Genomic DNA, 14,644 nt, shown 5'->3' with positions numbered 1-14,644 from the left:
CACATCACTAAGACCCACCGAATAAAGCAACCTAAAATGCGTTTCAACATTGAATTACCCTGCTTCTTGCCCTATATTACCCGAGGTTTGTTTTGACATTCATCATAATTACAAACCCTAGAAAAGGTTTTCACTCACGAATGTCTTATTAAATTAATTTAAGTCACGATTAGAATATTTTAATTCGTAAGTCATCAGAATGAACGTCGCATTTTCTTGCACACTCACTTGCTGTGAGTGAAGTTTTATGTGATTTCTAATTAAAATATCTCTCGGCATAGATACATAAATGTGTGCAAAATAAACATGTACATGTAAACATGCATACATTACTGATTTATCACAGCAGCTTCCAGAACCCAGACTGACGGTTTTGAAATATAGCATGCAAGTTGAAATTACGGTTTAAACACGTCACGTCAAGTGCAAAGGAAATTATAGGAATTTTTAATATAAAATCGGTTTTAACCAATTGATTTGGATCTTGATATAAACAGTTATTTTCTAAAAATGAAGGATACTGGTTATTTGACGGAATAAAAAAGTTATAGCTTTACTTTTTACAAATATTACATATTTTTATGATCAATCGAAATTGTTTTGGTTAAGTGGAATATGTCGCAGTTTTTCCGGCGAAAAAGCTTTTGCCATCACCTTCAAAATGATTACATGAAAATTGAAGCAGTGCGTGATTGCAGAAAGATAAACCGAATAGGAGGTTATGCGTTGGATATTCATTATTAAAATGTCTTGGAAAACACGAGGCGTTTCTTTAGCGATATCTTGGTTTTACCAATTTGGGTTATTATTTTAAAACTAAGCATTAGCGTACTCTATTTACTTTGTAATTATGACGTTTTGCACTTTATTTTATTTGCAATTATAACATTGATTGCACGTATATCTGCAATTTGTATTTGACTTGTGTTCATGGAAATTATTTTGCCACCTTAAAGCTTTTCAGATCTCCCGTACACCGATTCATGTATTTAAAGAAAGGCGCGTTGAAATACTTTTTATTTGAGTTAGCACTTGTATTGGAATTTAGTGGATTGTTACTTAAAGAAATTTTAAAATATTCATTTACATCAAATGAGCATTCAAAAAACGTGACAAGATGCATGCATTAGTTATACAGCATTGCTAAAATTTTGATTTCATTGATAGATATGATTTATTTATAATTGTATACCTCTTTTGGACGTGATGTATTTATATTACAATTACAATGCACTGATGTAGTTGTTGCATAATTTATGTAGTACGCTGGATGTTTTCTTTACTGTTCTACGGCGAAATGATATTTTTGCATTTTAAATGTTATCCTCCGATTATGCCCTTTCCTTGTTGATACGACCTTCGATTATTATTTTGATTTGGTTGAGGTAGGGTAATATAAATTGCCACTTTTGTACCGCGGAATAATACCTACCCGATATTAAATCTACATCATTAGTGAAGGATGTGCGACTGGTATACGTTAGTTATGCCATAGTTTAATTAATTACCACCATTAGCAAAGAGAAGAGGTTTGTGAAATGCATTGGAAAGTAGTTGAAATCCGTGCACAAGCAGTGGCATTATATTAGTCATTCATGTGTGAAGGTGATTCTTTCACTCATAGTGGTTCTCGTGGTACTGAAGAACCTCTTTACCACAAGGTCACGCAAGGGAAATGAATTCCGAAGCACATCGGAGACACCGAGGCGGCTGGTAGAGCACTTTTGCATTCAGGAGAAGATTTTGTCGGGAGTGTGGCGGAGCTTTCATAGGGAAAGGGTGTCTTCGTGGAGCAAGAGAATTCGAAGGAAGGAATTAAGTCCACTAAAATCTTTGGAACAATATTCATCTGGCGACCATTACCTAAATAAACAATTATCTTATTCCTTCTTGTTTATTTACTCATGCAATGTTAGTTCGTTAACTTCACCATTCCTCGATCTTGAATTCCTCGTTATCTCTGTTAATTGCACGTTTTCAAGCATTTGTTCCGCATCGAATGCCTAAAAGGACTAGTGAAATAAATTTGCGGTCATAGAGAGGCGGTGCAAAGTTGCGAATGTTTTAAAGGTGAAGGAACCGCTTTTAGCATTATATACTCGTTCAAATTTCTCATCAGGACCCGTCATACGTGAGCGTGGGTTGCAGGTACCCGGGAGTGTGTATTTATTTACATTTGAAAAGGTAGGACGTTTTTCTGAAGCCTTTAGAGGAGACGCGTAGGTGGCTCGGCGGTCAAAATTGCATCGACGCCCATTTCGTCACGTTGCATAGTCAAATGGGTTCCTTCCTCCACCTCCCCTCTTTCCATTTCGACAGCCATTCCTTCCACGCGGCCTCACCTTTCCCCGGTCGCCCGCTCCACTCATCCCCACCCTTTGCTTTGGCAAAAAAGAACGGGGAAAATGGAGAAGATTTCCATTCAGCCAAACATCCGCGCGTGCCGAAGTATTCATTTATATGCGCCCATTTGGGCAAAGTAAGGGCTTCCCATTACATTGCCAGAGTGTTGGGGAGGGGGGCTTTGGGGTGGGAGAGGAGGGCTTTGGGATGGCGGCCAAAGGGGCCGCCGCGAGCTTCGGCAGAAGATGTCTCGTGTCCAATTTCGAAACGGCTGAGTGAGAGGGAGATATATTGGGTAGGAAGTGGAAAATGGTAAGAGTCGCAGAGGCATAGGAATCGAGCCAAAAAATTTCAAGTGCTCGGTGGCTCAGGAATAGAAGGAGCTCTGTTACTCGGTAATTTTTTCAAATCCACTATATTTCACATGAAGCCCGTCCAAAAAACTGTGGGAAAGCAATCCGATACCTCAGCATCTATGAGCGTTACTCTTTCAAAAGTGTTTTCGAATTTCACTTTAATGAAATAAGAGCGTTGAGTTTATGTACTTTGCATTACAATAATCCAATAACAAAATATACCCTTTCCCTAAAAAATGGATAAATATATCCTTGGTAGATGTCATTCACGTAGTCCAGCATTCTGGTGTCAGCATATGAAACGACACATAATTTATAGCAAGCCTCATCTTTCAACTTTGGGGTGGCTAATAATATAAATTCCAATGCTTTTTGTCATTTCCAGTTTGACTAATGAAGAATTGTCCAAATAAATGATAGAATAAGAGTTTTGAGGATGTGTAAAAGTGTCTTGATGTATCTGACCCTGATCTTCATTGCTAAGTACATGGGGAAAGGTAATGAAAAATATTACTAATTTGTACGTCATTTCAATTCATCAGTTGCAACCTAAGAGCAATTAATAACAATTCTTATATTACTTTCCAAGTGCGGTGGATTTCAAGGAAAACTCAATGTCACAGCTCCGTGAGTCATGATTTTTGAGCTAATACACATCAAGTAGGAACAAGTCGCTAGTAGGGTAATCGTGGAGACCTTTTAATATCAATGGAAAAATTCCCATAAACCCTCCTAAAAATTTTTGCCATGGTATTTTTTCGTGTGTAAATTCGAGCATCTTCTTGTTTCTACTAAATTACAGCATGTAGTTTGGTCTAAAGTTACGAGATTGGTGGAAATAACATGAAGCGTCATTAACGAACACCATTCCTCTCACAACTGGAAAAAAGGCAACGTGAGGATATATACTAGTTTACTATATTATATTTGGATATATACTAATTGTATAATATAATTGGATACATACTAATATAGTATAATTGAGTTCAAAAAACTATGCTACTTAAACAGCAATAAAAACTAGAATCCACGGTAATGAAGCATATTTTGCAGTGTCCCCAAAACATGAAAAAAATCATGAAAATTATTGGTTTTTCATTTCATTATTTTAGATTCAACAATCATGAAAGAAATGGAAGCTATCACGTTGAATACTCAACACTTTGAGACGTGCAAAAAGTAGTTCCAAATATGACTGCTTTTCATCCTATCACAACGGTAAAGAAGGCAACGAGAGGATATTTTTTTATTAGGCAATCTACCGGTTGAGGTAGGTTTTTGGATGGACACAGCTACTAAATAAATATTCTGTGATCCCTAAAAAAATACAAAATCCAGTATCCTACTCTACATCAGACCCCTCTTCATCTCTGAGTACTTTCTTCCTCCCTTCATCCCGTCCAGCATCCCTATCCTGTTCCTTCCCTTTCCTCGTTTGCCTAGCATTCTCCCCTCTATTACAGTCTTCAACATCCCACTGCCGGTCAATACCGCCTTCATCCACTTTTCCTGCCTCGAGAGGATATATACTATTACAACTGAGTTGAAAAAAAGGAAAGAAACTTAAGCAGCAATAAAAACTAGGATGCGCGTTAATGAGGCATCTTTTGCGGTGTCCCAAAGGAATGAAAAAAAATCATGAAAATAATTGTTTTTTTCATTTAATTATTTTAAGTTCAACAAATTATGAAAGAAATGGAAACTATCTCGTTGAATACTCAATACTTTGAGAAGTGCAAAATTAGTTCCAAATATGAATGTTTTTTATGTGATAAGTGCCAGTGCTTTCCATGTCCCACTTATTCCAGTATTCGTGTGTAAAATCCAGTGTTACCTTCATTTCAAATTCTGTTATTTTTATTTGCAGGGATAAAAACTGAATTGACTGGAGAGATTCCAAAACTTTTTGCAGCTGCGCCACGTTGTTTCATCTGTGAAGCCATTCCCGTCTGCGATCCTGATTTTTGGTGAGTGCATTAGCCATACCAAATGCTTCCGTGCCATCGAAATTGCTAAAACAGCTCGGCGTGGTCGTATTGTTCCTGCCATCGCCCAGTACACACAGCCTGCAGACACAAAGGGAATGCGACATTCATTACGTTTATGGGATGGCGTTAGAAACAAAGCTGGGCAGTTATGAGATTATTTCGCTCGTCGTTGGGCGTTCCGTACGATGACAATGTGGAAAAAGCTGAAACTGATTCAGAAATAGTTGATTGTCACCAGTGGATCCCAACATGTCCTCAGGCGTGACCTTCGCTCCCTTCCTGTTTACTGATCGACCTTAGGGCAAGCAGGAAGAGGTAACGACTGCACAGAACATTATGCATGCATGTCATACGAAACTAGCTATGCCTGAAACCCAAAAACTGGTTCTGGCAAAGCACACATTTATGCCTGTCCAGAAGATAATTTCCTTTGATACACATATATAGTCAATATCTGAGGAAAAAACGAAAGGTGTGATCCGTTTTCCGTTTAGTTTTACTTGGAACAACTAATATGTAGTTCCTGAATTACATTTAATATGATCTTTTGCTCCTTTGAAATGAATAATAAAATTAGACATTTATTTGAAGAGAAAAATTTCTAAGCGTAAATGGAGCAGGGCTGAAGTTTTTTGTGCCCACTTTTCCTTTGATTTTTTACGTCTTTAGGTATAAATAGATATCGCCAAACAATATCTAATGAAACTACTTCAACCTAAAACAAAATATACAAAATATACTAAAAGATTAATGTCTTTTTTCCTTCAAAACTGGGTTGTTTTTTGTAAAAAACCGAGTGTATTTAATGAGAAAATCATTTATTTTTGCGTTAATTATCTGATAATACTATAATAAGTTTTGCATACTAAATTTTAAATAGCTTCATACTCAATCTTATAATTGCTGTAATTCTTAACCAGGCGTACAAAGAACATATGCGGATATTTTCTACTCTGTTATTCATTCAAAAATTATTTACCATGCAAATAACCTGTATCCAGGCGTGAGTGGGGGATCAAGTGTTTATGAGGGTTGATGTCTAAGACCCAGCTAACAAAAAATATATTTTTTTTATATTAAAAAACGAAAGAGCATTGCCAATGCTTGAGAGTAAAATCAATGGGCGAATGCGTAGGCCACCTGAAGAGGGATATGTGCCCATAAGCTTAGAGCGCGTAATGGAATTGCCTTTGGATGTGTTAAAATGCGAAGATGAAAAGGAAATATCTAGATATGTGGGGATACCCAGAATAAGGAGTCAAATCATCGAATTAATTATTATATCAGAAAAATAAGGGTTTCATAGATATTTTAATCTAAATTACATGAAATGAAAAAATATGAAGTTATTTGCTAAGATAAGTCTAAGCATAGGGTTGTTAAGCTAAAGTTTGTTTAGATAGTATTTAAGTTTACGCAAGTAAGTTTCTTGATATATCACCATACTTTCCTCATTTGATATTTAAGTGATAATGTCAGTTCCAAACATGTAGAAAAATAGTAATGTGTGGTTACAATGATTTTGCGTGTGGTTTTGTTCCTTTTTACTGGTGGTGACCTAACATCCCCCGCCACACGTCCTTGTGGCAGCTTGTGGGGTATTATGTAGACGTATATTATGTAATTTTAAATTAATTTGTGGTTATTAGCACATAATTGCATATTGTCCTACTCGTAGCATTAGCTAACATGAATATCGCATGATTTCGCATTGCATGCTAAGTATTTTTAGGCTAATGAATATTAAATAAAAACCTACTTTATATATTATAACTCATTCTCAATCTCAAAAATGATTCTAGTCCTTATCATTTCAGATAAAAAGGAAAAAGAGCAATAGAAAAGATCCTGGTGCTCCTAACATGGCGCAAAAATATAGCTTAATTAAATTTTAACAGTTGAAATAGCTTAAATTTACTCGTTATATTTTGTTAGTTTAAAATTAACCTCTGGCTATCTGCTATCTAATAGTTAACGCATCGGAGATTTAAACTAATAAGCATTTCAGTTAACCTGCATTTTTGCGTCAAAACCTAATAAGTTCATGAGGAACGTTCAAAGTCCAGGGGCCAGAGAGAGAAAATAAATTTTAAACTTGCCACTTGCTTGCCAGTCAGTGTAGTTCTAAGAACAATAAAGGCATGGCTTACTAAATTTAATAATATGTAGAATCTTTCCTCAGGAGAGAATAAAAATAAATGTTGGCAGAGTGAGAACCATTTTCAATTTTATTTTATAAAGGCATCATGATTAGGGACGTAAAAAAGTGAGATATGTTGCATTTTTCCTTTGTTTCTAAGCCGGGATAAAGGGAAGCTGCAAATTTTGCAAATACCTACGGCAAAGAAAAGGCGTGAAGGGTTTATACATGCATTACAAGGGAATGCAGTTTTTTGACTCTAATTAAAAATTCCTCACTTGTGTTCGTATTCGCAACTGTGCTTTTGCAATGTACAAAAAATTATGAATTCCCTGAACTAGGGAAAAAATAAAGGTGGTATTGTACCACTGAAACAGGCCACGCCGGATGGCAGTCGCCTTGGACGCGTTCCTATTCCACTTAACTGGCTCAGCGGATTCAAGAATTGAAGGGAAACCGACATCGCAAATGGAATAAGAGAGTAAGTGCCTGTTGCACTCGGAATAGGAGGGGAACGAGAGTGGATAAGGTCGATCGGAACAAAAAACGAAAAGACTTAAACCTGCTCGCTTACCAATTGTCGCGTTTGGTTTTTCCACTTTTTTGGTTGAGGTCTTGCGTTCAGTCTTATAGGAGAAACAAATGGAAAACATTGGTTTTATCATGTAACTGCTTGTGCATCGAGTTATTTTATCGTGGCAGAAATTCTCTTAAAATCAATGCATGCTCTTGAATATGCTATGCCATTTATGCGTCACAGAATCCATTGGTCTTCTACTGAAATACATATACGACAAATTTTCAACGCACATATATTTCCTACGGTAATTAGTGCGATGATCATCAACGGTTATCAAAAGAGGATTGATTTCTAGCAGATATCAAAAATATGCTCTTTCCTGTCTACCTCTACGAGTACTCCCTCAAAGTCTTTTATTATATCTCCCGTTACCTGTTTCTCAAAGTTTGTTTTTGGCATTCCCCTGTGATTCTTCCCTCTAGGCTTTCTATATCTATGTTCTTCACTAATCAGTCATGGCTCGGCATGACTCCTACTTTTAACAGTCATAAGTGTAATTATGCCAAGGTTTCTCACATTGAAATCTGTTTCCTCTGGTGTCCATTTCAGCTGTTTCTCTCGGTGTTCGATCCTTGTTAGTTGGCCATCAGTCAAAAGTAATACTATCACAAAAGCGTGATGTAGTTGTAGTAATGTATTTTTTTGTCATCGTAATTCGTTCTCAGTAATCTACCGCTTTTTTTAAGTACAATTTTTTTGTTAAATTACAATTGGTTTTCTGGAGAACTCGAGTCGGGAAAAAAAGGGAAAATAATAAACAAATGACTTCGTTCAAAATGTCCTCTCGTTGCCGCACGTCCTATTGCGAAGTTTGTACACGTGGTGAGGAAGAAATGTCTACGTAATTATTTACGAGAGCGTTTCTCCGCAACGACCAACTCGAGAGAGTATCGAGGGTCCCGGAGAAGCAAGCCCTCGCTTTCAACTTCGTGTCGCTCTTCCTCGCTTCAGCATTCTTCCGGCCCAGTCCGCATTCCCTTTTTCGGCCCTTTCTGCCCTCGTGCCCCCCTTCATCGCTCCAGAATTCAAACCATCCTGCTTCCCTCTCTCCCACCCATCGCACGAATTCACCGATCGAGGGGAAATGCTGGAGTGAAAGGGGCGAGCGAACGTACGTACATTCTTGGATTCCCACCCTCCACCTCTTAGCCCCGACTCTTCAGCGACCGCCCTTTCTTTCATTCTTTTCCCTTCCCCAACCCATTCCTCCTCGATCCCTCCCGTCTCCACCGAGTTCGGTTCCGTACACTGGGAACTTTGGAAGGTGCGGGGTGGGTCTGGGGAAGAAGTGAACAGGGAACACGATCGGGGAATGAAAAGGAACATCCGCTATAGAGGGGGTTAGGGAAGGGAGGGAGTGAGGAAATTCCCTTTTCCAGCCAATCGGAAAGCGAGTTTGTGTAAGAACACGTTCATAAATAACCGCCGTATTCAACGCGCGCGCGGGTGGATGAGTGTGGGTGTTACTCAAGAGACATTTTCCATCACATTTTTAGGTTCTTCTCTGTCGTATTTTTTCTTCTTCTTTCATTCTTTCGCGGTTCTCAGGTATGGCCAGGTATGGGATTTTTTTCATTTCTTTTATCATGTACGACTTGCGCAAGTGAGTTGAATTCAGAAAAAAAATATGGCTTCCTTCTCCATAACGGAGTTCGGAGTTAGCGTTGTTGGGGGAATGGAGGAGAATCCGTTTTAAGGAAATCCCTTAAATTAATTGCACCTGTGAGTGAATGCGTGATGCAAAGCCAGCGTCTTTTTTAGGGAATTTTTCTTCCCGTCGCTGTCTCTTGCCCTTTCCTTTATTCATTCAACTCAGGAAGACCCCGCTGCCCTCCCCTCCCACGCTCTTAATTTCTCCCCTTCATGTTCTTTCCCGCCTTTAATTCACTTCCTTGTCCTCCTGTTAAGTCTTTAAACATTACCCTTCATCCCCGTGTTCTTCTTCCCAGGGGCGTCTTAATTAATTATTTTTCCTGAATTTTTTCCACCTCTTGAATGAGCCCTTTGTTTGCCGTTACGTTTCACCTGGAAATAACTCTAAAGGGTGCGGATAATATTTTGCTCAAGTGTCCACACGTTCGCTTTTTCTGGCGATTGCTCACTCCCCCAACTTGTTTATCAATGGAACTACCACAAAGAAAGAACTTGATGATGTTGCAACCTCATTGTGTTTTGACTGTGATTCCATGCTAAGGTAAATAACCTGTCTGCTGGGTATTCATGCATTTTTTCGCATTTCAACCTCTTATTTTGCCATTTAAAGGCGTGCTATTTTTTGCTTTAGTACTTCCGTGTCTGTTGACACGGGGTCATAAATCTCTTGCTCTCCAAAAGCACAATTCCGTTGAAGAAATTAAAGGGCTAAAATGCATCACTTTTCTCTTCTCAATTAATGATCATCACAAGAGAATTCAGCGAATGCAAATACTCCTTTGGTTATTGACTTCCAGTAAATGAAAGGATTATAAGTTAACGATATGCACAATTTTCATTGCAGAAAAATACTCAATGAAGTTATCTCGGGCCGATGTCTAAGATTATCCAGGTAGTTCAGGGGTAGAGCGTTGGACTGCTGACCGGAGGGGCCCGGGTTCGATTCGCGGGCAAGGCACTCTTGGCACCTGCAGCTCCACCCAAGCTTTTTTCGGGCACCAGACCTTCCTGGGAAACCATAACCGACACAGGGAAAGGAACTGGCCCCCCTACCTTAATGTGTGAATTTCACACGCCGTCGGGCTCAGTACTGGGTGAACTCTCTCTACCATAACCTACCAAATCGACCTTCGGGTTGATTACTGGTTATATATATATATATATATATATATATATATATATATATATATATATATATATATATAATTTATTTATTTATATTTATATATTTATACACACGCATACAAATACACATTCATATGCACATGTATGAATAAGAGGAGAGTACTTGGAAATAAAAATATGACTTAAAATTCAATTCCTTCAAGGAATGGCATTTTTGCCGAGAGCTCGAAAATGAAAAGATTTTCAATAAGACAGAAAGAGCAAGTGTGAATTTGGCGGAGTCCATAGGGCTCAACGCTCTGAAGAATGAAGAAGATGATTGATTTACTAGCTCAATAAACTCCTCTAATTTACTCTATTAGTCTTTAATCAAAGGATTTTGTGTTTCATATTTAGTGTTGGAACCTGTTCAAAGTTGTAATTTTTGTTAGGTCAATCAATCTTTAATTTTAGAATGTGTAGGTGTACATGAGTAATTTATTTGGCATCATTACCTCGTACCTTTCCTAATGTTTAAGACTATAATGGAAGACTTTAACAAAATATTTTTTCTAATTCTCTCCACGGTCTCCAAAACCCTGCGTCTTAATTAATATTAATTTTTGCATCTACAAGAAGCGAGTACCTCCTTGGTTTTTTCTAATAGCCTCTCAGGTTTTTCACTTGGCAAGTTTTAATTTTTTTTAGTTATTTTCGAGATTAGAACCCTACTTGGTAGAAATTAAATTCTTTAATGCAGGAATCTTCAAATCATGAATGAAAGCGAGGCACTTCTAAAGTATTTTTACTGCGAAACGATGAATTGTCTTCCAAAATTTAATATAAGATGATCCAAATTCCAAGCTTTTTCATTCTCTCAACGGCTCCGACGAAAAGGCTCATAATTATGGATAGAATATTTTCAAATAGATGCTTCCGTAATAATACATAGTTATGAAGGAGAAACGTAATTTTACCAATGCGGTTTTTGTGTTAATTTGCAGCGTGATTTTCTTCAAATGGTTCAGGAGTATCATTTTTTCATAAAATCATTCCGGCTCATTTCCTTTCGCCTTGGTTTCCTTCTCTCAGATCACTAGCTTCAATCTTACTTAGCTTAACCATCGTCAAAGTGCACTCATTTTTGTCTTGGAACATCCATCGTTGATTCTTCATTTATTCGTTGATTCTTCATTCTTTTATCGTTGATTCGTCATTTATTTATGCACAAACATTTATAGAGAAAATTCATACCAGCTACTTATCCGTCTCCTTTGCGTGCTATGCTAAATTTCATGTACCTTACTGAGTATCATAATTTTTCCTATTTGGTAATGCCTAAAGTTTTTCATCTTATTTACTCTAACAGTTGCATTGTCACGATGAAAATATATTACAAAAATATAATGCAAGTTTACGAATACACAAAACCATTACATCCGAGCACTCCAGAATCAATAAAACCTTAAAACACTAAGTATAAGGTTTATCTGTGGTTTTATTATCTTAAAACTCTCTCCAAACTTACATATTTGCCCAGTTAATCGATTTCTGCCATTGAGTTGACCTAAGATTTTATCATGGCCAAACCGAATAACTTAGCTGGTACAGTTGTCAAGTATTTCAGTCACGGCTCCACGATTGAGGTGAGGTATCTTCTTTTCGATACCGAAATATAAAATATATGAAATGAATAAATGAACAGGAAACACTTCTCTGCATTTGTACTAGTTCTGAGGGTTATGTAAATTTCACGTGTTCAACTGGGCTGATTTCTGGGCGGGGACTACGATGAATTATATGTTTGCCAACCCATCTACTGACGAGCCTTGTCCCTTCTCCCTCCTTCCCCTTTTCTTCAGAGCATCCTTTCTCCTTCCCTATGCCAACCGCTCTCTCCTTCTCACCTCTCGACTTCCTCCACCGACACTCTCCGGCCTCCTAAAACACTGCATACACGCGCGCGCTCCCAGCCGACACCCTTCCATTTCTTCCGCTTCCATCACCCCCTCTAAAGGCCCCATCTCTCCCATCCCACTCAGCCTCTTAACGTTTACGTATAGCAGCCTTTCATTAAAACAACCCACCAACCTACCTCTCTCTGCCCTCCTATCTACTCCACCCCCCCTACCCGGCCACTTCTCACCACCTCCTCCCTCACCAGCGCTCCCTGGGGTACGGGCGCTCCTCCTTTGAAGCCCTTGCCCTTCCCCAAGAATGTTTCCTTACGCCCCCCCCCATCTGACGTCGTCTTCTTTTTTTCCGAGCGCCAACCCCTAAACACACCCGCCCTTTTCCCTCGCCACCTCCCCCTTCTCTCCACCTCCGGCTCCCTTCCCAGAGGCAGGCAGTCTTCCGCCGCCCTAATAACGCAACTCTCCCAGACTTCGCTACCTACCCCAGCCGCCCTCGCTAGTCCCCTTTCGCACCTACCCCCACCCTCCCCTTCTTTCCTCCCCGCCGAGTCTTCTCACGGCCTCAGCCAGACGTCTCCGTGCCTCCCTTGCCAAAGTACTCCCCCGACTACTTTTTCTATCCTTCGCAATCTTTCTATTCCCGTCCCACCACTCACTACCTCTATAATTTCCGTTCCATCGCAAATGCTTACTTTTCTCTCACAACTTTTGCTGCTGGTAAAGTTAATAGCAGGGAAGTGCAATTTTTTATTTTTTTAAAGTAAATGAATAGCAAGCAAAGCTTTAAAATAAAATTTGTAAAAAATCAAGTTGCTAGTTTATGCTAACCTATGGATCCTAGGAGGTCGTAATCATTTCATATAAACTACATTCTTCAGAATTTCGCCATTGTGTTGTTTTAGATCATCTTTTAACTGTTCAAGTAATGTTTTTGTATATATCAAGGCGTAAAGTAATAAATAATGAAAAATACAGCAATTTCCATTTCAGAGTGTTAAAATTATTCGCCTACAACGAGATTGTGGTCAAGGCGAATGATTTTTACACTCTGAAATTGTTGCGTTGAAATGCACATTAGCGGATGACTTTGTTTAAAGTTACTGTTGCGGCATCTCCAGCAGTTTCTTTGGAAATAATGAACAGTTAATAAGAAATTTCTGTTAAAAGACCTCCATGAGAAAGAAATGCTGAACTTTCATTCTGACTGTTTCTTTCTCTTGATCTTCCAATACTTCAGTTAATTATCAGAAAATAATATTTGAAATTCAAGAAAACTATAAAACAATAAATTGGAAGACTTTTAAGGTTACTGCATAAATAATGGCAGAGGTCATACGATCTATCCATTTAAAATTGTATTTTCATTCATTAACTCACTTTTCTGTCTTGTAACTTAAACTTTCATACAGAAATTTGATTTATAAAATATTAGACTACAAAGAGAATTAGGTTCGTCGTTTAAAACGACTGATGTTGCAACCCTTCTTGAAGACTAATACGTTACTGTTAAGTTGATCAATCAATCATGGGATGCAGAAAGGGGATACAGCATCCCTAAGGATCGCGTCTTACGCGGGAGTTGCCTGAGGCCCTTTCGGGAAAATCATTAAATTCAACTACTGAGCCCACACATTTTGGAAGTGGGTGCATAAAGTAAACTTAACTTTCAGGATAAATGGCTCCTTTATTACATACGAGTTTTTGTCAAATTCCGTTTAATAATTAAACTGTAACGTTGAGATTTTTATTAGCCCAAGTATTTTTAGTAATTTTCCCGATTTCGGCTCCGCACACGGAGCACTTAATTGTATGGGACTCCCCGTTTGAAAACTAAATCTTTTCATCATATGTTTTAGACGCCGGTTAATCCAATAAATTAAATAGAATAAAATCCAATATATTCCGAAATATTGGCAGACAGATATCTTTACATTTAAGTAATTTATCACTTTAAGACGTTTTCCCTCTTCATTTTTCAGTTATAATATAATCCCAAAAAATATTATTTTTTTTATTTTTTATTTTCCCTGCGGCAAAATATCTACCAATCATCTTATATGGCATCAAGAAGACTGGTTGCATAGCTCTTTATTTAAAGAGCTATGCAATGTGTACTACCATGTTTAAAAATGCGAATATAGAAAGCATAATAGATACCAAATCCTCACATTTAACGTAATAGTTGTTTCATAAATACTTTAAATGACGAAAAGTGATGGTTTCCATTTTCTTGATAGATATGATGCATCTTAATAATTTGCTTTGGCAGCCTAAATGAAAACGGTTAATAGGAATGGTTTGCCGTCCAAAACAGTTCTTTCAGATGAATGGATACCACGTGACTCATCTATGCAAATTCAAGGTTCTGGCCATCTTAACTTTAGCTCTTTCCGATTGGACCTCTGATTTCGTATGAATCACTACCTTCGTCGTTTTTTTGTCGTTTCTTTCATCCTACGTTTGCTCTTTTTCATCAGGGTGCTTAAACAATCTTCGGGCGGTCAAAGAATTATTTCCCCAGAACCCCATACCACTCTCTCTCCCTGCCACCCCCTTTCACATTG

General features: G+C 38.1%; 1 protein-coding gene across 1 annotated transcript in view; it reads right to left on the bottom strand.

Annotated features, from left to right (window-relative positions):
* The window catches only part of LOC139697824 (delta-sarcoglycan-like), a 389,418-nt gene that overhangs the window by 317,620 nt on the left and 57,154 nt on the right, over positions 1-14,644 (bottom strand). The window lies entirely within an intron of this gene.

This window comes from Hetaerina americana, unplaced genomic scaffold (assembly GCF_022747635.1).
Source record: "Hetaerina americana unplaced genomic scaffold, ioHetAmer1.1.p SCAF_8, whole genome shotgun sequence".
NCBI classification, from domain to species: Eukaryota; Metazoa; Arthropoda; class Insecta; order Odonata; family Calopterygidae; genus Hetaerina; species Hetaerina americana.
Note: the sequence above shows the minus strand (reverse complement) of the source record. Positions and strands in the feature narration are given on the sequence as shown.